This window comes from Acanthopagrus latus, chromosome 9 (genome assembly GCF_904848185.1).
Source record: "Acanthopagrus latus isolate v.2019 chromosome 9, fAcaLat1.1, whole genome shotgun sequence".
Lineage (NCBI taxonomy): Eukaryota > Metazoa > Chordata > Actinopteri > Spariformes > Sparidae > Acanthopagrus > Acanthopagrus latus.
The window spans coordinates 19,937,546-19,958,075 of NC_051047.1; the positions used below are offsets into that span (position 1 = coordinate 19,937,546).

The following is a 20,530-nucleotide window of genomic DNA, read 5'->3' on the forward strand; positions in this document are numbered from 1 at the left end:
TAGAGGTTATGGAAATTTTAGACTGGTGGCAGCTGTGTGTGTTCGGTAGACTTGTCCTTGATGGGGACACAGAATTAAATATTCATGTCACTTGCCATTACTTTATGCCTTTATACCTGAAGAGAAATAGTCAGCAAATATTGATTTTCATGATTTCATCAGTGGTTATAAGACGAGAACACATTTTCATCAACCGACAGCAACCAGTCCATCAATTGCAGCAGCTTGGTCAGTGGCCTTAAAGCCAAACTATGTTGCACTACCTGCCCCTCTACTGTCAGTTTTGCATGTGAAGGGCTCCACAGTATGTCCTGTTACACTTTCAAAAATCAAACTTGACAACACACAGTTCACATAGTTTCACATTATATGAGTTTGGTAATGTTGTCAACCTTTTGGTTTGGTTAGGTTTAGGCTCCAAAACTTCTCGGTTAGATTGAAAGTGTTGGGTTTTTTTTGCCACTGACAGGCTGAGATTGTCATTTTAAGTGTCTGGCAATATTATGGAAAGGATCCCGACAGAGACAGACAATCAAGTCTGGTGTCTTGGCAAGAGTGACATGGCGGCAGAACAAGAAGAGATTTTACCCTTCACCAAAAAGGTCTGTCTGCTTTGCATATTCTTGTCAGACACATAGAATGACCATCTGAGCTTGTTAAAAACAAGCACATTTAGTGGACAGCCTTTGACAGTCCAAGTTTCTTACATTAATTATACAGTGCCGCCACTGAAGCCCGTGTCAATCCGATCCAGTATGAAGGGTCCAACATTTTCTGTACCTATTACTATTCATTACCCACCGAAATATGTAAACACAGGGTCACTGGGGTTAAAAAAGACCATAATTCCCCTTTAAATCATCTCTCATCCCTGGAGAGGGTGATGACTGAGAAGGATGATCAAAGAGGGCAAAGTGTTGAGAAGAGGTCCTCTACTGCCAACCCCCCCTGCAATGATTTGGTTTCCTTTGCTGTAATGTTGGTCAATGAGCTGTGACTGTAGTGTATAGGAGGCCTAACTGTGAGCTATGATTCCCCGTGTCCAGAGAGAACAAGCTCCGTCCATCTGTACTCATCACAAGCAAAGAGCTGGAACGAGACCGCATCAGCACAACTGACAGAGACAATGAGACTTTATGGTGCTAATGGCCTCGCTAATGTCCTGTTCACAGTCAAGTACCGGCTCATACAGAACTGCCCCACACGTGGAGGGAATCCAAACTGTTAACTCAGGCCTGCAGGAAAATGTAATCCCAAATGTCTTTTACACCATCTAGTCTGGGCTCATTTGAGCGTGTTGTTTGGTGGTGTGTTTTTATGACACTAGGACTTGACAATGCAGGTCAGTACTGACTTTCACGTTAGTGGGGAGGGTGAATGCTGTGACTTTGGCAAACCCCTGACTTTTCCTTTAACACCACCTTGAAGTTCACTTGTTTTTTTCTTCTTCTTTTTTTTATTGGATGAATTGCCTTGAAATGTGGTAAAGATATCAACGGAGCTCAGAAGAACTCTGTGCTGACCCCCTGACTTTTCATTGCGCACAGTTGCAAAAAGTTTTCACTTATCAAGTGAAATATCTCAGCATCCACTTTATGGATTGGCATTATTACAATGATTCCTGATCGATGAGTCCTCATGGCTTCGGCAGTCCCTCCGCCTTTTTCCTGTAGTGCCGCCACGTAGTCGAAGTTTGCGGTTTTAATCAAAACCAATTTCACAACTTGTGCCATGACATTTGGTGCAGACACCCATGTTCTCCTCAGGATGAATAACTCAGATGATCCCTTGACTTTTCATTAAGCTCCGTCCATCACGTCCAATACTTCGGTTCAAATGCCTGTAAAACCGATAACACTCCCATTAGCCTCAGATGTCAACATTTGCATTTTAAGCATTGTGACTGTGAGCATGTTAACATTCTGGTTTTGGCTCAAAGCACCAGCATTCTTTAGCACAACTGTGGAGCTCAAAGTAGACTTTTTGTTATGATTCTGTATGTTCTGAAAATACTGATGATGGCATGACGTCACAGTCTATGTTTCAGTGCTTTTTATTCTACAGTACTTTCTTACAACAAGCAGGAAAAAAACTGTTTCTTTGAATACATTAGCATCAATAAAACCCGAAGGCGCTGACTTACAGGACATGTGTTCCTATGACACTAACCTTTCCTTATCTCCTATTACTTTCCACCCTACACTGCATATCCTTATCCCGGGGCTGTCCTCACACCGTGTCCAAACTGCACGCGAGCGTCCGAGAGGCTCACTGTCACTGAGCGGGAATTCTGCGAGGTAGGTATGTGCTGGAGATCAGATTGAAGACTTAACCACTCAACTAAAAGATGGCCGAGTTTGCTCAGAATAACCTGTTTTTCTATTTGTACTTTATAATCAGAAAACATACATATTCTGTGATATATAGAGAGATATTCCTTGACTAGAAAATGACATACGATATAGCCAACAGCAGGTAGAGGGGGTGTGTTTTCTTATCAGAATCTTTAAGCTCCCTGGTGGTTTTTCCTCCATCCAGCTGGCACCTTATTTCTTTAAGTGAGGTGCTGCTCGTGGCCAGCGACGACACTCCAAGAGGAAACCACGCTGATTGTGTGCCAGAAGCTTGCAGTTAGGACCCAGTTATCAAGGGCTTTTCACTATGTACCAAGGACTAAGACTGTTTCTAGAACCTTCTTAGCTGCAGACAGTGGGCACCCCAGAGCTAGGCTAAAGATAGCATTAAGAAAAATGTCATGTTTGAAGTTGATGCTGCCTAGATGTCTATTACATTCATGGCTCAATCATACTTATATAGAAATTACACACAAATTACTACAAATCCATAAAAGTTTTCTTAGATTTGACTTAAGTCTTAATTTCGACATTAATTTCAGACAAAGTTTTGTTGTCAAGCAAAGAACCAAACAAAAATCCAGCGCTGTCATCTTTAACTCTAATGGACAAAGTGAGGGGAAAATGTCTCTCAGCAGCGTCCTTAAAATCTGCAATGAAACCTGCGTCATACGGAGAGGAGCTGCACAAACATCAGAAGAACTTGATGGTTTTTTAACAAAGCGTCTGAGCATTTTAAGTGCTGCTTACTTGTGGTAACAATGCAAGTCTGACAAAGAAATTGTCCTAAAAGAGTGAATAGCTGTATTGGTATTCAGCCTTTAAAGCCCAATTTAGTCCAACTCTTGTTGGTTCAGTTCGAGCCAAATGAAGTTGCAGTAATTAAACTGGCTGTGAAGCTGTGCTGTCAGAGGACTTATGGAGCAGTTAAACAGTGTTGTTCTGGCTTGACAAATTAAAGATTGAGCTGAATCTCTGTGTTACTTGCTGCTCCAGTGTAACCATTTTTAAAAAGACAATACAGTATTGAGTCAGTTTTGCTGATTGGATGTGTGAATTATATACTAGACACTTGCTCAGCAATGATTTAGTGAAGTTTTAGCATATTTCTTCCCGTGGTAATGGATACACTGCACCTCATCCATCCTCAATAAACTTTTCAGACTCAGAGGGTTTGCACTGCAACAGTAAACTAATTTCCATACTCTTGATTGTTGCATTGGCCCTGAAGGAACACTCGGTTATCTTTGCAGAGCTTCATTTTGTTGCCCAAGGCGAGGATGACATTGAATATTCTCAAGCGGCATAACGCAAAATGTTGACAGTTGGAAAAAAAACAATTCTTCAAAAACAGACCGTGATTACAGTGCTTCAAAATTGCGTGCAGCAATTTACAGTCTGCCTTGTCTACCAATTTGTTTTTCCAAAATCAAGCTCAGCTTTTTGATTTACATCATCTGTTTGCATGGTGCTGCCTGCTCTGTAAACACAGGGCCCGGAGGGAGGGAGCGCAGAGGAGAGCATGAACCCAGACATGTACAGGCTTGGTCATTGACTTCTTCCGCACACAGGGCTAAATCAGAGGTTTAATTATTACTGTCACAAGGGCATTTGAGCAAACAAGACGGACAATGGCTCCACTGTCATTTGGGGTAAACCTACTTAAACCTGCACTAACTTGCTGTATTTGCCTCTTGGGGGCGGTGGAAACAACCTACATGTCATTATCCTTTAATGATACCAGTGACAGGATGAGCGAGGGCTAGCCGGTTAGCATGCTAACTTCATCAGATTTCTTTGCAACACAATACATTAGCGTCTTTCAGATAATGACGAAACTGCTGTTTTCTTCACATTCTATTAGTGATTTTTGTTAACGTTGCAATGTTTTCAATGAACACTCCTACATACTGCACCTTTATATTGAAAAGGCAAACAAAGTCCAATATTGTTGCTCTATTAGCTCAGATTTTGGTCTCCACCAACAACTGAGGGGAACTATATCTGGTTCATTAGTTGCTAAATGCTTCTGTGCACCAGCTTGTTGCTAAATGTGTCTGTATGCAGTTTAGTACTCAGCAGGTGTGCACTGGGAATTTAGAGCCTTTCCACTGAACACAGCTGCCAACCGATACCAAAAAATGTCACCAGCTGAAACACAATATGAAGCTCTATAAAGACGAGAGGGGCTGCAGATTCAGGCAATAATTCCTTTCACACTGTCTCATTGTTTCCACATTATAATTTAATACCTTGTTGCTCTCACACAGCCTGATCATTTCATTCTGCATGTAGATTACATAAACTTTCAAAAGACTTGATACACTCACGTACTGCTCTAGAACTGATCGGTCTCGGTCTTGCGGCCAGTCTCAAGACCACTCTTCCAAGGGCCTCGGTCTCGTCTTAGAATCAACTGCAGTTTTACTAGGCTTGTCTTGGCCTCAGACAAAAAGGATTTTATTTCAAGACCAATTAAGACCACAACTGCAGAAAAGACAAGAGTCACCCAAAACCTGATTCTTGTACAACATGTTGACAGGTGTCTCGCCTCTGGTTTTGATCACGACTTGGCCTCAGCCCAGGTAGGATGGAGGTCGGGGATAATGCATTGGTTGAAAAGGCACTGGACTTACACCTGGGAGATCAGTGTTCATGTCCTACGTGAGACCAAAACTCAACCATGGCTTGTCTTGATTTACACACATGCTGAATACGCTACATGACATCAACTTATTTGAAGCTAACCAAAACATTTGTTGACTAAATCTCTTAAAACTGCAGCCTTTCTGTATTAATTCATTTTTCCATCTGCTCATTTGAGAGTATAGAGTTATTTGCATGCAGATTGATGAAGCCAGATTGTATAAACGTATTGATTGCAGAAGATTTTAATTAATCTCTTTCAAAATACAAACAGCAGACTGCAGTCAAGGGGTCTAATGATAACATATTCTGTGCAGCTGATCTGTGCAAGTAAAGCATTAACTACTGGGTGTTAAGCTTTGTTGTGCTCCTAGGTCTTCAAAAGTTTTAAAAGAACCGAAGGCCCTCTGTAGGACTTTAACAGTGGAGCTTGCGTGATAAAAAAAAACTCCAGAAGGGACGGTGAAAGTTAGGGCTACAACCTGGAACTGCTGACAAAAAGAAAGTTTGCTCGATATATAAACTTGCTGTTGTGGTTGCTGACAGTCTGGCGTGGACTCTGTGCACCTCGACAACGGGACAAAGGGAGAAAAAAATCACAGTCAGGTAGTCAACTTTGGTCTCACTGGTGGACATGAATCTTGTTCCACTCTGGAAAAAGACAATTTGAAGCATGTGCAACTGTTAGGACAGTGTGATGGTGGTGGCCAGCCTCTACAAACAATGCATCTTTATATAAAATAAACTTTTTCTTAACTCAAGCTAACATGACACACTGAACGTAACACTAATCTGGAATATTTGAATATGTTAGATGTATTTCCAAGTGGTGAGGGATGACCTGCTGCACTGTATGCCAGCATAATGTGACAGGCACTAAAATATGCATGTTTTGGTTGCACCTCGGCCTCCTGCTGTGCCCACCACCGTGTGTGTGTGATTTCTGACTTATGAGCTTGTGTCGAGGTGGAACAATGTGTGTGTGTGTGTGTGTGTGTGTGTGTGTGTGTGTGTGTGTGTGTGTGTGTGTGTGTGTGCGTGTGTGTGTGTTTTAAAATTTGTGAAAAAAGATAAAAATGCCTTCAGAGAGTCTTCGTGCAGCACAAAGCTGGAAGCAGTCCCATTTCATTTCATCTATAGCTTGAGCCAGGTCTGTAAATCATGGCAGCATTTCAGATAGACTAAACATGAAGGCCTATATTTTTAACCATTCCCAGTGGGATGTTCAGTAGATTTTGTTTGTTTGTTTTTGTTTGTTAAGTAGCATTGTACACAGAAAGTGATGCAAAATTATTTTTCATACTTGATTTATTATATACAGAGCTCAAGCTGTACATACACATTTGAATAAAGGAAATTCTAACTTGAAGACATGTCGGCTTTAAGCAATTTAAAGGAAACCTATTCTATTTTTCTCACTTTTCTTTCCTTCAGTGCTTTATATTTTCTTGTGCATATAAAAGCTCTTGAAAGTTAGGAAGGTCAATGTTCGCACTTGTAGAAGCTCCTATCTCCCACAGAAAATGCTGCCCCCGAAACACATCATCAGTAGTCCCGCCTTTTATTCCGTGATTTTGTGACATCAGACTGCATCACCACATTTGCGTGATTTATGCCTAGTGCCTGGTTTGGCACAAAAGAATCGATGTAGCACTGCTGCTCTGTTGTTGTAAGCAGTGGTGACTCAGGTGTGTGTGAGCTGACCAATCACACTGGACAATATGAGAAAACTGGTGTGTTTTTTGAGCATTAAAGCAGGTAAACCTAGTGACCCAACATAAAATTCTAAATCTTAGGATGAGCAAAATAAGTCTCCTTTAAAATGTTTTACTTCTATTAACCAGTGAAATCCGTTTTTTTATGTTTCATTTCTTGAGTGAGAAGTGGACATCCACAGCACAGGAACACTTTTGAATAAAGGATAATAAACTGTACAGTTAGTGTGAGAAGCAATGAAAAGAGAAGAGCCCTTCTTTCAGAAACTCCAATCTAATCCACAGAAAATCTGCATGTCACAGTCAAGGGCAGCCCAGCTGACAAGTGACTTCTTCCATTCATGTGGCCCGACAGTGACATTTCCATCATGCATTCTTCTCAAATTAGTCCGCTCACAGAAATGAGTAAACACACAGCCTGATCTTTATTGAACCTCGATATGTGTCCTACTTGTTAAAATATCTCCTGTCCACAGTGAAATTTATTTTCCTCCGGTTTCTGTCCTTGTTAGGACATTTGGTCCTCATAAAAAATAGAAGTACAAGCACGCAAACTCTCCTACGGGCCAATTTCTCCCCAGAATGACTTGTAGTGTCGATCTTACTGGGCACACAGACACGCACACTCTCATACACACTTGCTGCTACACCTCCGAGGTTGCCCACCTCCCTGGCTGCCTAATGGGCCATAGGCTCTAATCTGGATGGCCACGGCGCTCAGGAGAATGAGCAGAGCAAATAGAGAGAGCAGCTCATCAGGCCCGAGAGCCGCTGTGTCGGTAACCCCAGCTGTTAAAGAGACATCCGCCCATCGTTCAGAGATGAGGCAGAGGAAACGGGACGTCTGCACAATTTCCAGGGACTGACAGCAGATAGGTTCTCGCAAACATTTTATTTCCAATGCTCAAATATGTCCCTTCAGCTATTCCCCATTCTCCCATTTTAACCAGTTTTACTGGATTTATTACTTTTTTTATTTCCCCTTTACAGTAATATTGTTTGGGAGAATAGAACAACCACATATGTAACCATGGTTGTGAATTTGTACCTCAAGTGATAGCTGTGGTGGAGGAAGTAAATATACCTTACTTAAAGGTCATATTTGTGAGATAGTCTCATTCCCATCTCATCACAGGCTGATGACCAGACCTACTACACATCAGTATTTGACTAGATAGGAATCAGTAAAAATGTTTCATGCTATAACACAACACAAGAACTGAATATTGAACATTTTACTGAATGCATATGTTGGTAAAACCCAGTCGTGGAGTGGTAGTCTGGAATTTGGGCAGGTGCCAGAGAGACCACCGGCGCTCGTGGGCCGGTTGAGCCGGCAAACCACTTAAAATACGGATCTAAGACCTTTTTTCTTGGCCTACTTCTAAGTGAAACTGAAGACAGCCAAAGTTGTATATGTTCCCCTACATATCCCCTCACAGTCATGGTTACCGTATACAGTCACAAACCTTTATATCAGCCTGCATTGTTTTGTAGCCAAATGTCTTATTCAGATGTTCAAAAACGTGCATGGTTTGAATTAAAACAAATCTACCTGCATTTTTTTTTTTTTTTAAATCTGATTATTGTATTTCAAAAGTTAAAATGAAGCAATGCCTTCTGGGAATTTCGAGACTGAATGGAGTAGACCGTCTAAGTGGTTGTTGAAAGTTGGGAGTTGGAAGTTGACTGAGATTAAGCTAGCGAAAAAAAAAGAAAAAAGAAAAATGAATCGACGCATGAAGCGACACGAAGCGGGAGCGGAGAAAAGAGAGAGAAATCTCAGAGAGCACTGTTGTTGGTTGATGGTGAAAAATGCTGCAAACGGACTGATTCGTTTTTAAAATCAAGTGCAGCTTCAGCTAACGTTAGCACTAGCGCTAACACTGCTAGCACTAATGTTAGCGACACAGCTGAGCACCAGGGAGAAAGACAGGACCGAGAGGAATAATGAGCAAGAGGAGGATGAAGAGGTAGACATGGAGAACTGCGTGACGGTAAGACACGTTTTTTTTTTTTTTATTATGAAGCGGCTGGCTCTGATGATTTATTAATTTGTTTTATGCCTTGGGGTTGTGCATTGTTGGTGCAGTTGTTTATAGCATGGGAGTTTACGTTCACCCCCCCTGGCGATTTTTGTTGCCACTAGAAATATGTCCCTGATAGATGAAAAGTACCAAATTAGTACCAAACTCTATTTATTTATTTATTTATTAGTTAGATAGATTTTAATGTTATAGTTACCTGTTGTTGCTAAGTTTGCATTTTTTTGTGTGGGACTTCAACTCATATTTTTTTAATATAGCATTATTATAATATGATATATATTACTGAAGTATATTCAAAGCAGTGGGGAGATGACCTGTAGAAAATATGTCAACAAGTCACACTTTTATATAAGCAAGGTCGGTCCTCTTTTGAAACGATGCTGTTCGAGGACTTTTAAAGCATTCTTCAAGAGCAAAACCAGAGGGCCAATAATTCATATAGGTGTTGTAACCCAGCACAATACTCAAGGTCGTCTATTTTGTGTTGAAAAGCGGTTGGAAAATAAGTGCTCAGATGAAAAGAACATGTTTTAAACAATCTTCAGGATGTGATTTAAGGCAAGAATGAGGTCAGAGGAGATTTTTATCTTGCGAAATGGTACATTCTTGGTTAATTATGCTTTGTTGAAGTGATGGGGACAAAATTGGACATTTCTGAACGGTGTTAAGTTATTTGTAAGAAAAGTTGACTTTTTTTTTTTTTTTTGGTCTCATTCCAAACTCCCCCCGCACACCAAAGCGTCAGTTTTTTATGAGTTTTGAATGAGACTCAAAAATCAAGTTTTCCTCACAGATAGGAACCTTTAACAGTGGCTCAATGTAAATGACACCTACACTATGGTCCAACCATCAAACTGATTGAAAAATGATTTGAAAAAGTAAGAAAGAAGTGACCCATATGTACATTTGAGAAGTTGGAACCTTGACATATTTTGCAGTAAAAAACAATTATCAAGTCAATTAATTTTAAGCACTAATGATTAATTGTCTCAACATTACTCATTTGTATTGTTGGTTAGTTTAATTTATTTCAAAAAGATAATTCATAAGACCTTTGAGTCTTCATTTGTAAAGTAACTAGTTAATAAAACTCTCAAATAATTATAAGGAAGTATAAAGTTCAGTATTTCATGTAAAGAAAGGACTCATGTAAAGTACAAGCAGCTCAACTTCGTAATCAACTACATTACTTTTGCTGAATAATCGACACTTTGTGTAATTTTTACACATATTTTACCGCTGTTATACTAACTAACTGTAGAATCGCGTTCTAAAGCAAAGAATAAAAGACATTTTTAATGCACTCCACTACTCCCCCGACTTCAGATAAAAGGGATGGAACGACACAACAAACCCTCATGAACATCACTGAATCCTTATTTGCATAATCTCCCATAATTCCCACACGTTTTCTCTCATTAAAGGAGTTTTTGAAAGGTGTCTGGGAACAAATCCGTGTCGGTTCTCCTTTCTTTCTAAACGCGTTGTTCTCTGGTTAAAAAAAAAAAAAGAAAGAAAGAAAGAAAGAAAAAAAAAAACTGAAACCAAGGTATAATTTGCTCACTCAGCAGAGGGCCATCAGCAAGCCACTTGCCTCACAGTGAATGCTTATTATACAACACAACAATGTATGGTACACGGCCAAGCATGCTCACAGTCCAAACACAAAATGTATTCCAAAATGGAAATAACGGTGTTGATAATAGGATGAGTGTTTCCGTTACTTTTCAGACAGGTTCTGTAATTATAGCCAGCAGCGATGCAAGACGGCATACAGTGACTTGACAGATCCTGGCCCTGAACCCATCCCGCCCTCAACCCCAAAATTTCCATTAGTAATTGACAAATGGATGGATTAATGGTGTATAAAATGAGCCATCCATCACAGGGGATAAATGGGGTGAGAGAGCAGCACTCTGTCAGACATGCCTTTTTAGAGGCTGCTTCCCATGACCTCTGTGTAACTGGATACAGCGGCGCTCGTCTTTATTTTTTCCTGCCGCGAAAGAACTCTTTCCACTAAAAGAAGACACCTTTCTCGACTGTGAGAAATTGTGAATTAATTGAATAACGGTTAGTAACAATGCTGAGTAGAAGTTTACTGAACATCTAAACCGCGGCTGTAACCAGGATTTTAGAAACACTGAGATCAGGAGACCTGCTCGGGGGCTTGTCCTTGCCAAGAAAGTTGTGAAAACTAAAAATCTATGTACTTCATTGCACTTGGAAGCATTTTGAGAGTAAAAACAATCATTTAATGTCAATGCATAGGCATAGACAGAAATTGGCCTAGAATCAATCAGAAGATATGTAAAAAAAAAAAATATTACAGATTTTATAGCCCAGCTTAGCAACAAATCTCAGGAATGTGGGAAAACCCACCAGATAGCAAGGCAGGGCTGGAAAAGAATAAATAGATAAAATAGAAATAAAAGCTTCTTCTGGCAAAAATGGCTTGTTGGAAAATTACAATTTGATTTACAAAAGAAGAACAAAAAACCAAACAAACAACAAAATGTTCCACAGTCTGAAGGAAGTTGTCTGCAATTAATAAATCATAATTATTTATGATCAACAGGCCTGTTAAAGTTTGTTTATTCATTTAAACACATACCAGTCTGTTCTTTAAAAGGATAAAATAAAAATACTGTCAGTATAATAAGAGGTTTTTCTCATTTTTGGTCAATGTGATATTGATAAATGACAACTCAATAGTTGTAGCAGTTTGACACTTTAATTTAACACTTTAATCATTACATGATCATTTAAAAAAAAAAAAGAAACATTAAAAAGGAAAATAAATACCAAGGACATGACCACAGTGTCCTCAACAGTAGCATATTGACAACTTCCTGTATTGCACTGGCTTGACACTGACAAACTTATTTGAGAGACACGTTCATCTCGTCTCTTTCGTTGAGGCTTTCTTCCTCCCTGACATGTTCTGAAGGCTATCAGCCAACTTGAACAGTGAACATTTCCCGAAAATGTGCAGAATATTTCCACCCGTTGTTGACTCATTTCTTATCAAGGTAATAATCATGCTGAGTGTTTGAGGGATTTCTGGTGCATGTGGAGGGAGACCATACAGAGGACGGTCATTTCCACCCATATGTCCACTCAAAATAGATTTTCAGTGTGTATAAATTAAATCGCTCGATGTGGGATTTATTATAGGACACAAAATAACACATTTGAATGCATTACTTATATGTACAGTTCTTAAACTATAAACAATTGTAAAAGTTCCCCGCTTAACTTCATAGTAACTGAGGAAACACATGTATAAATCACATAAATTCAACTTGACTAAATTATTTCATGTATTAACTAATCATGGAAAACCTTTGCACTTTGCATCAAATGTGACCCTTTACTTTGAACTAAAGTAACACAATAAAATGTAGATGCATTGAAATACTCAATGTTTGAGGCAAAGTGTGCCTCAAACATTGAGACACTGCTTTCTGTGTGCACTTCTGCTGTTTGGACCCATTACCGTCAGTTAATATGGAGTTCAGTCTCACAAACATTTCAGTTATTGATTTGAAAATGATGTGAATTTGGATTTAATTACGCGCAATTTAATTTAATATGTATGTGTTTAAAACAATTGTATTTGTAGTTATTTTACAAGGTTGAATGATATTATTGGTGCCACAGTCAACAGAAATAAATACACAACCTGTAAGCCATACAATACCCGCTCTCCTTAGCCATTGTGTGCTCACTTAGCCAACGTAACTTCAGGTCTTAAGATACATAATACCGAGAGGAGTGATAGTTAGCCTAGCTCATGAACAACTCTACATTGCCTGGGGGATGTAATAAATGACAGAACTGCCCACACAGGTTAAATATGGGCAGCATGCAGCGACCATTTCATTGTTAAACGGTAAAGTATAAGTAGTAGTAAGATTTTAGTTATGTATCACCTTTAATTTGTTCTTGTTTGTGACACAGAGGTTCGTATCAGAAAGAAAGTTTGAGCAATATTCACAACATGAACAACGTTGGACTTTGGCGTCAAGGTGAAATGATGCTTACACAGTGACTACTAACATTAGTGACCAATAAATGAGTTTGTGTCCAGAGATTTAAATGTTGATTCTGTCATGAAAATAATTTAGTTCAAATAGAAAAGCTTTGTTTGTTATAATCTATTTGCGTGCTCGATCATCGGAGCACCTCTTGTAAACACTCTGTGACCTCCTGATTTAGTAAAATTACACGCTGGAGCTGATTTGATTCCGGGAAAGTAAAATATATAAGTGAGTGAATAAACACCTCGGTCACGCTGCTGTAAAGTGTGACAGATAAATACTATCGAGTCTTTATCGGCTTGTCTTCGTGTGTTTGATTAAAATCATCCAGAAGGGGAGGTGGGTGGTATCAACACCTCCACGTCGTCTGATGGATTCTGGAAGAGTTTCCTTTCCCATTCCATTCCCATAAGCCCCCTATTTTTTTTTTTTATTAAAGCAGAATTCCAATAACTGGAGGGATTAGACAGACCCATCCGGCTCAGTTAAATCAATGTCTTCGAGGGAGATAAATAATGACGAGGCAAATTCACTGTCAGCCATGGACAGGTGCAGGTTTGTGTGTGTGCCCGTGTGTGTGTGTGAAGTCAAAGGCCCTCGCTGATGTTAAGTGCTACAGCCTGATAAATAATGTAATATCAATGTGTCTGCCTCCTCCTCCACCTCCTCCTCCTCCTCTGGACAGCACGAACCCTAACAACTATGATAAAAAGATAGAGTCATCACGTAATCACACCCCGGTGCTCGGCAGGAAAATCATGGGCGATAACGTAACCCAGCATCTAAAAATACACTATTTTCATCTATAAAGCTATTAAAGCTGTCACATTTGACTCGGAGGACACTCGTCTCACAGTTCATGATACTGAAGCGTCTCACACACACACACGATGGAGGTAATTTCATGATAGGCATATTTTCAGAGGATGGAGAGAAGTAGTCACACTTGAAGAGCCGTCACATCTCACTAATGCGTCGTGCGCGAGGAAAACAAAGTCCTCGAGAAGGAAGACGGACATCAGACCACGTGAAATCGTTTAAGCCACTCGAACGCTCCTCTCACCGGAGGGGGGGGGCCACTAATTGCGAGCGGTGGCAGAATTTCTGAACGACCTCCGAGTTCGACTGATTCTCGAGAAAGGGGGGACTTTTACGCCCCCGTCTTATTAGAGCTCAAGGAAGTTTTGTCCTAAACTTGAAAATAATCTGTTCACTTCCTACAAGGAATATGAAAAGAAAACAAAATTTATATGCGCTTGGATTTTTTGACCAGCGGGGAACTAAGTCGAGTTCCGCTGCAGAAAATGCAAATACAGGAGAGACTATGAAAGAACGGGTTCAGAGGTAACACAACCAAAAAAGCTGCTCCTCCACAAAAGCAGGACCCCGCGCTGCACGGCTACTTTCTATTATGAGGAGACTATTTACACTTCAAAGACGCTGCAGAGTTAGCCCCTTCACAAAACAGCCTCAGCCGAGGACAAAGGTAGCTCCGGGTTTATTTCTAATGGATTGTGAGCTGTGGAGGCCGATGACGAAACTTTTTATTTTGGAAGACAGTTTTAAATTTACGATGTGAGAAGTGGAACAATGGGTCTCTCTTTGTCGAGCTCATCATTGGCAGATGATTATATAAACACAACACATGTATGATATGCACAGTACACATTGACCTCGTACACAACATGGATTCCATTTTTGAATGCACAGTTTTAATTAAAAAAAACCCCTTATATTTATACAGTCTTCAGAATTTATTTGAACAGAGGTTTAATAGGCAGAATATACCCCTTTGTCTGTAAATATGTGTGCAATATGAGTTTTGTACTTTTGTTGGACTTCAACACGGGAAAGTATAGCTCAGGAGGTAGAGTAGGCTGCAGTGTTGGGGAAGCTACTTTGCAAGCATAGCTTGTAAAACTGCATGTAGTTCAGCCTGGCAGTAGTTTGTAAAACTATTGCTAGCTTCAGCAACTGCTTTATACTCATTATACTCTTTTAACTCAGCACTAAATAAGTCAACATAGGTGTATATGAAACAAAATATAATCCAACAAAAAATTCACATGCCAGCAGAAATATGACTCTCAACTCAAGTTTTATTTTTTTAAAGAACAAAAGCTGACTTTTTTTGGTCAACATGACAGGAACTTCAGACACTTAGGCATGAGCACGTGAACACGTGGGTCGTGTCTGTAGATGCATCTACATCCAACATGTACATGCGCAAATATAGCCATGGGTGGGCTGGCATGTTCGGGGCCATATGACCACTGCCCTCCTTGGCACAAAGACCCACCCACTCTGTGAAGCATTTGAGTGCTGCCAGGGCAAGCCAATCAGAGGCAACATTGGCTTGGCATGTCATGACATGTTTCATGCCTTTTTTCAAAGACAAAAAAATTGCATGTTATTGGCCAAAATTGTAGCATGTAAATTAAGTATTTAAATTACAAAAAATGACCCAAAAAGTAGTTGAAATACTTGATGCAGCATGAAATATGATTGTAGTTTAACTACCAGCAAGTTTCAGCAAATTGTAGCTGAGCTATGTAGTTCAACTACATGCAGTTTTAGTCTCCCCAACACTGGTAGGTTGTCTGGTAATTGGAAGGTTGCTGGTTCAAATCCAGGCTCCCCCTAGCTGATTGTTGAAGTGCCCCTGAGCAAGATACTGACACCATTTATTGCTGTGGTTTTGAAATTGTTATCAGACTAATAACATTTGGCTTCTGGTTTACCAGGTAAATACTTGCAAACCACTCAATGTCCCAATCAGTGGCGTCCTCCTATCGGTGAGTGGGTGCAGTAGGTGTTCTGGGTGGGCATCAGGTTCTGACCCTGTAATGTTTCTCTCCCTTCTATGACACTGGTATAATAGTATTTTCCCAAAGCTGGCAGAACGTTAACGTCTGAGGACCAACATTGCATTTTCAATCTGTCATCAGTTTTCACTCATTACCATGCCTTTGTCCATTCCACGGCTTCTATACTTCCCGCTTCTCCTGCTTTCGAAACCGACTGAACAAGAGAGTGAATAATTAGCCGGAGCTATTTTCCTCATGTTAGCATTATAGCAGCTGACATGGTAATTGCCGCCTTTCAGAGCGGCAGGGGAAAGTGTGCGGAGACGAGTGCAGCTACTCCGAAAAAGCTACTGCCTTATTTAAGACCTCTTGACTTGCCTCGAGTCGAGCTCTCTGTCAGCAGCTGTCACGCCATAATCACCCTCGCGCAGCTGCTCGCACACACACACACACACACACACACACGAACGCGCGTACGACCAAACAATACTCCCAATCAAACTTTTTCTTTTAATTTCAAAGCTAATTTTGTTGTTTTTGTTCGGTCGGATGATACAAACATCAGCTCCACCTACTGTGCGGTCTGTCTCGTCCCTATTCCTAACCTTGTGAAGCACTCTCGAGTTCTGGAACAGATTACAGATAGTGCAGTGCCAGGGACAGTTGCTGAGCCCGAGGCGTATTCCTATAATTAGCGGCATAATAGATAACCACGGTCTGTAGTCTTCGTTTCTTCACACCCCACGGCTGCAGTGATGAAGCTGTTACCACTTCAATTAGACCAGTGATAACACAAAAGCAGTCTTTTTGAACCACATTCCGGGCCGCTGTTTATACTTTACACGGGATGTTATGAAATGTGGCTCTTGCCATGAATTTTGTGAGGTTCAAAACATTATAAATGTTCATACTTTATCACACTTTTATTACAGCTCTGCGTGCACAGTTCTCACTGGTTTAACTGCAATTCTTTTTCTTTTTTACAATCGTTTCGGTTCTCGAGTAGCATTTATCCACTCCCGGATATGTAAGTACTGAAAGGGAGAGCAGACAATGGCATTGTGAAAGTCATTCTTCCACTCGTGCGGCGCTGAACACCGTGGACCGACAGTGTTGTCAAACAATCAGACACAGTTTCTCAGTCTGATCGCAGCAGTTATCAGAAAAGCCGGGGTTTGATTCGTTCCACAGCAGCAGGCTTCCCCCCTCAGCACTTCAGCTCCAGATAAAGCGGTATATAAGCGGCTGCTTACGGAAAAGCAAATATCCAAACTTGACCTTTGCGCCTGACACAATTGATGGATGGGTTTGATGAGGGCATCCAAGAAGAATCACAGATTTGTGATGGCCGGCGTTTTCTTTTTCTTTTTTAGATAACTGTTAGTTGGTAAAAATCTACAATTTATTAGAATATCTATCCTGTGTGCAAGTGTTTATGGGAGATTTACATTGAATATGTTGCAAAAATAGGCCCCCCCAAAAAATGCTAGCCTTCCCAACTTCAGGCATCAACAACACGACACACAATAAAACACTTCAAACCTATCGGAAATAAGATTATTATGAGTTTAGATAATCCAATTTATGTTAATAAGAAAAATCATCTTTTTATTTACCATTTAATGGGTGAAATTTGCATTTGTAGCTGGTATCTATCTGATAAATTTGTAGGTTTATAACATTAAAATAATTACAGTTTTGAATTGTCGCTGCTATAAAGAGTTTGCATTTGTAAAAGTATGGATGTAGTTAAGATTAGTGTACAGAAGACTTCTTAACCTGATTATCAAATTGCTCCGTCTGCAGGTTTTTTCGCAGACCTCTTTAGGAGCTCTGAATTTGCTGAGCCACAAATGCAGCCTGGATGGAAACAGTTTCCCTCCTGATGGACTGAGGCTGTGTGCTGATGTACTTTCCAGTCTGGCTGCTAAACTCGCTCCCCCAGTTAAACAGGTGCTGCTGTCATTGAGTCAGACGGCACCCCAGCACCATTTTTACACATTCATTCATGAAGAATCTGAAATTTTAAAAAAAAAAAAAAAAAAAAAAGGATACAGTCTTTTTGAACATTTTAAAATGTAAAGTAAAAAAAGAAAAAAAAAATATTAGTAAGAATAACCAATAGAGTACCAAGGCCAACACTCCACTCTTAGATTGGACTTGATGCCAGAATATGTTGTTTCTTCTCTTCATCTCAGCTGTGTGATTCAAAATTAGAAATAATTCACAAGGAAGACATTTTTACTCAGATCTAATTTCAATTTGAATATAAAAACAACTAATTAATTTAATGATATGTGCATATTGTTGTTCCCATAACCAAACCAGAAAACACGTCACAGCGGCACCAGTTCTACCATGAAACCACTGCCCCCCCCCAACAGTCACTCTAACTGCCGCCTATGTTAAATTTCAGCATCTATGTGGCTCCTCTTTAACGATTACTGGTATAAGTGAACATGGATTATCATATGGAGTCATCATATCTGTACAACAGTAATGATCATCACTATTGATCTTCATCCACTGGATGTATGGCACTCATTCAGCCATGGCTAAATGCTCTATCTTGCTATGTTAATGAAGGAAAAACTGTTTTTTGTATCAGCTATGCAATTTGGATCTACTCCAAAATGTCATTCTGTAACTCAGAGTTTATTCCTTTGCCCGTGCTACACTCTTCTGCCAAGTGTTTTTTTTTTTTTTTTTTTGTGCAGTCCTGCTGAAAAAACAAAGCAAACGGAATTGAAAACACAACCTTGTAATAATTTGACAATGAAAATGATGGTACCCCAGGTTAAAAAATGTGTAAGAATTACATGTTTACTGAAATCCCATCTCTAGAGAAAGAATTGTATGAGAGTAAACCTCTGTTAAAGATCTGTCTGTCATGGTCTGGTATTAACCTGAATGCTGAAGACCTGATTGAGGAAATTAGCCAGTAGATAATTCAATATCTAAAAAGGCTATAGCTCAATGCAGTTGTATTATTATTATTATTATTGTTATTATTATTATTAATAATAATAATAATAATAATAATAATAATAATAATAATGATAATAATAATAGGCCACTGGATGGTAAAGATGGTAATTAGAAGAACTGTGCTCTTGACAAACAGATACGTGAGCTATCACTTAACTCTCCGGATTGTGACGGGTGTTAACATTCCCGATGCATGATAAAGAAAGAAAGGCGGTTGAACTGAATGAACATCCATCTCTCTTAAAAATGTTTAGTGGCTGCAGCGCGCGAGAATCCAAACATTACATTACAAGTCAGCCAACTCTTCAGCTCAGAACAGTCTGAAGTACTTCTGTCAGAAATGACCTCACTCATACGCTGTTTAATGCAACATTGTTATTTTTTTTCATAATGCAAAAATTATGATAATAAAGGACATTTCACATAATAAAGTCAGACTGCAGAATAAACCGCAGTCGCCACAAGCTAACGGCCTCCTTTCATGAGGGCAGAATTGAGCTTCCTCCTGCATTAACGCACGCCGCATTAGAAAAGTACTGTAAGCTGTTTAGCACGGAGCTAAAGGAGAGCAATTAGACTGGAAATGAAAGATGGACGACCTTCCATCCAATTGTCTATGTGCATGTGTGTGTGTGCATGTGTGTGTGTGTTTTAAACACACACACTCTCACCGCTGTCATTCTGCACACGTTGGTGGGCCCGCGAACCAATCATATTGTTTCAAGCGAGGTCACACACACATAAACAGGTCTGTGTTTGGAGAAGCCTGCACTCAGACTGTGAGATCCACGAGCCAGTAATCACTCAGTCACTCAGTGTGTGTGTCCGTGTGTATGTGTGTGTGTGTGTGTGTGTGTGTGCGTGAGTGTGTGTGTGTGTGAATCAAAAGGCCAAATCGACAGTGTTGGACTCAGCTGACAATCATCTGGTGCAGTGGACCAAAGGCAGGTGTTGAGAATGACCTTGGCTGTCCTAGTAAAGAGCAGACTCACACAGTGTCTTTTTTGTTGTTGTTGTTGCCGCCTGCTAACAATAACCACATTTCACGCCTTTATCCGAAATCAAATGAAAGAACATGGTAGCTGAAGGACAGGACAGGCCAGGCACATCTGGAGCTTCCCTGAACAAGCACTTACATTTGTGAGTTAACAGCAGCAGCAGTGGCATGGCAGCTCAGTGAAGGCCACTTGGTGAGTCGATCCACTCACAGTGTTTGTGGCGTTTTTGGTGTTTTCGTGTGAGTCACACACAGCTGCTCTGTTGTTGCTAGTGGTGCTGGGTCAGGCATGTGTGTCTTGACCAATCAAAGGCGACTGAGTAATCGGGAGGAGGGGCCTTAAAGAGACAGGAGCTAAAACAGAGTGTCTCAGACAAAGCGGGAAATACATTGCTGTAGCCCTTGACAGTAGGAGAAAACATGTTTTTGAGCATTAAAGCACACAAACCTATAAAATAATAAATAAATAAAATTTTGAGTCTCAAAATGAGCACAAAGTGTGTCCTTTAAGACAACACGTGCTTTTGTGAGGAGCCACTGGGTTTCAAAGTGATGCTATGCTTCTCTTTAAACATCTTTTCTGTATCCTTGAAGATGATATACTTTCATCATTTTGGATGCAACTTTCAGATTTTCTTCGATAAATAGATCTGTCAATAAGCCATGTCATCAGTGAATGCAAGAAATTAGTCAAAAGCGCTTATAACAATTTCTTAAACCCTAGGGGCAATGTTTTTGGTTTGGTTGAAAAGAAGAAAATAGCCAAAGATGTCTCAATTTAAACAATATAAACAAAGAAAATCCAGATTTTCTCACATTGGGAATGAGGTAATCTTGAAACAATTAATGGAGCTTAAAATCAGCTTGAAGTTTCCTGTGACCCAGCTGATCGATTGAACTTCATTCAGCACTATTGACCATAATGTGTTATG

At 40.0% G+C, this 20,530-nt stretch overlaps 1 long non-coding RNA gene across 6 annotated transcripts in view; it reads left to right on the forward strand.

The window, feature by feature from the left end:
* The first annotated feature begins 8,652 nt into the window (after positions 1-8,652).
* Positions 8,653-20,530, forward strand: part of LOC119026270 — a 112,311-nt gene continuing 100,433 nt past the window's right edge. For 4 of the 6 annotated variants that reach the window (XR_005077091.1, XR_005077089.1, XR_005077090.1 and 1 more), the window contains exon 1: positions 8,663-8,712. This is a non-coding gene — a long non-coding RNA (uncharacterized LOC119026270). Of the gene's footprint in view, positions 8,713-20,530 lie in introns of all 6 variants that reach the window. The other 2 variants (XR_005077093.1, XR_005077092.1) reach the window with 2 other exon arrangements.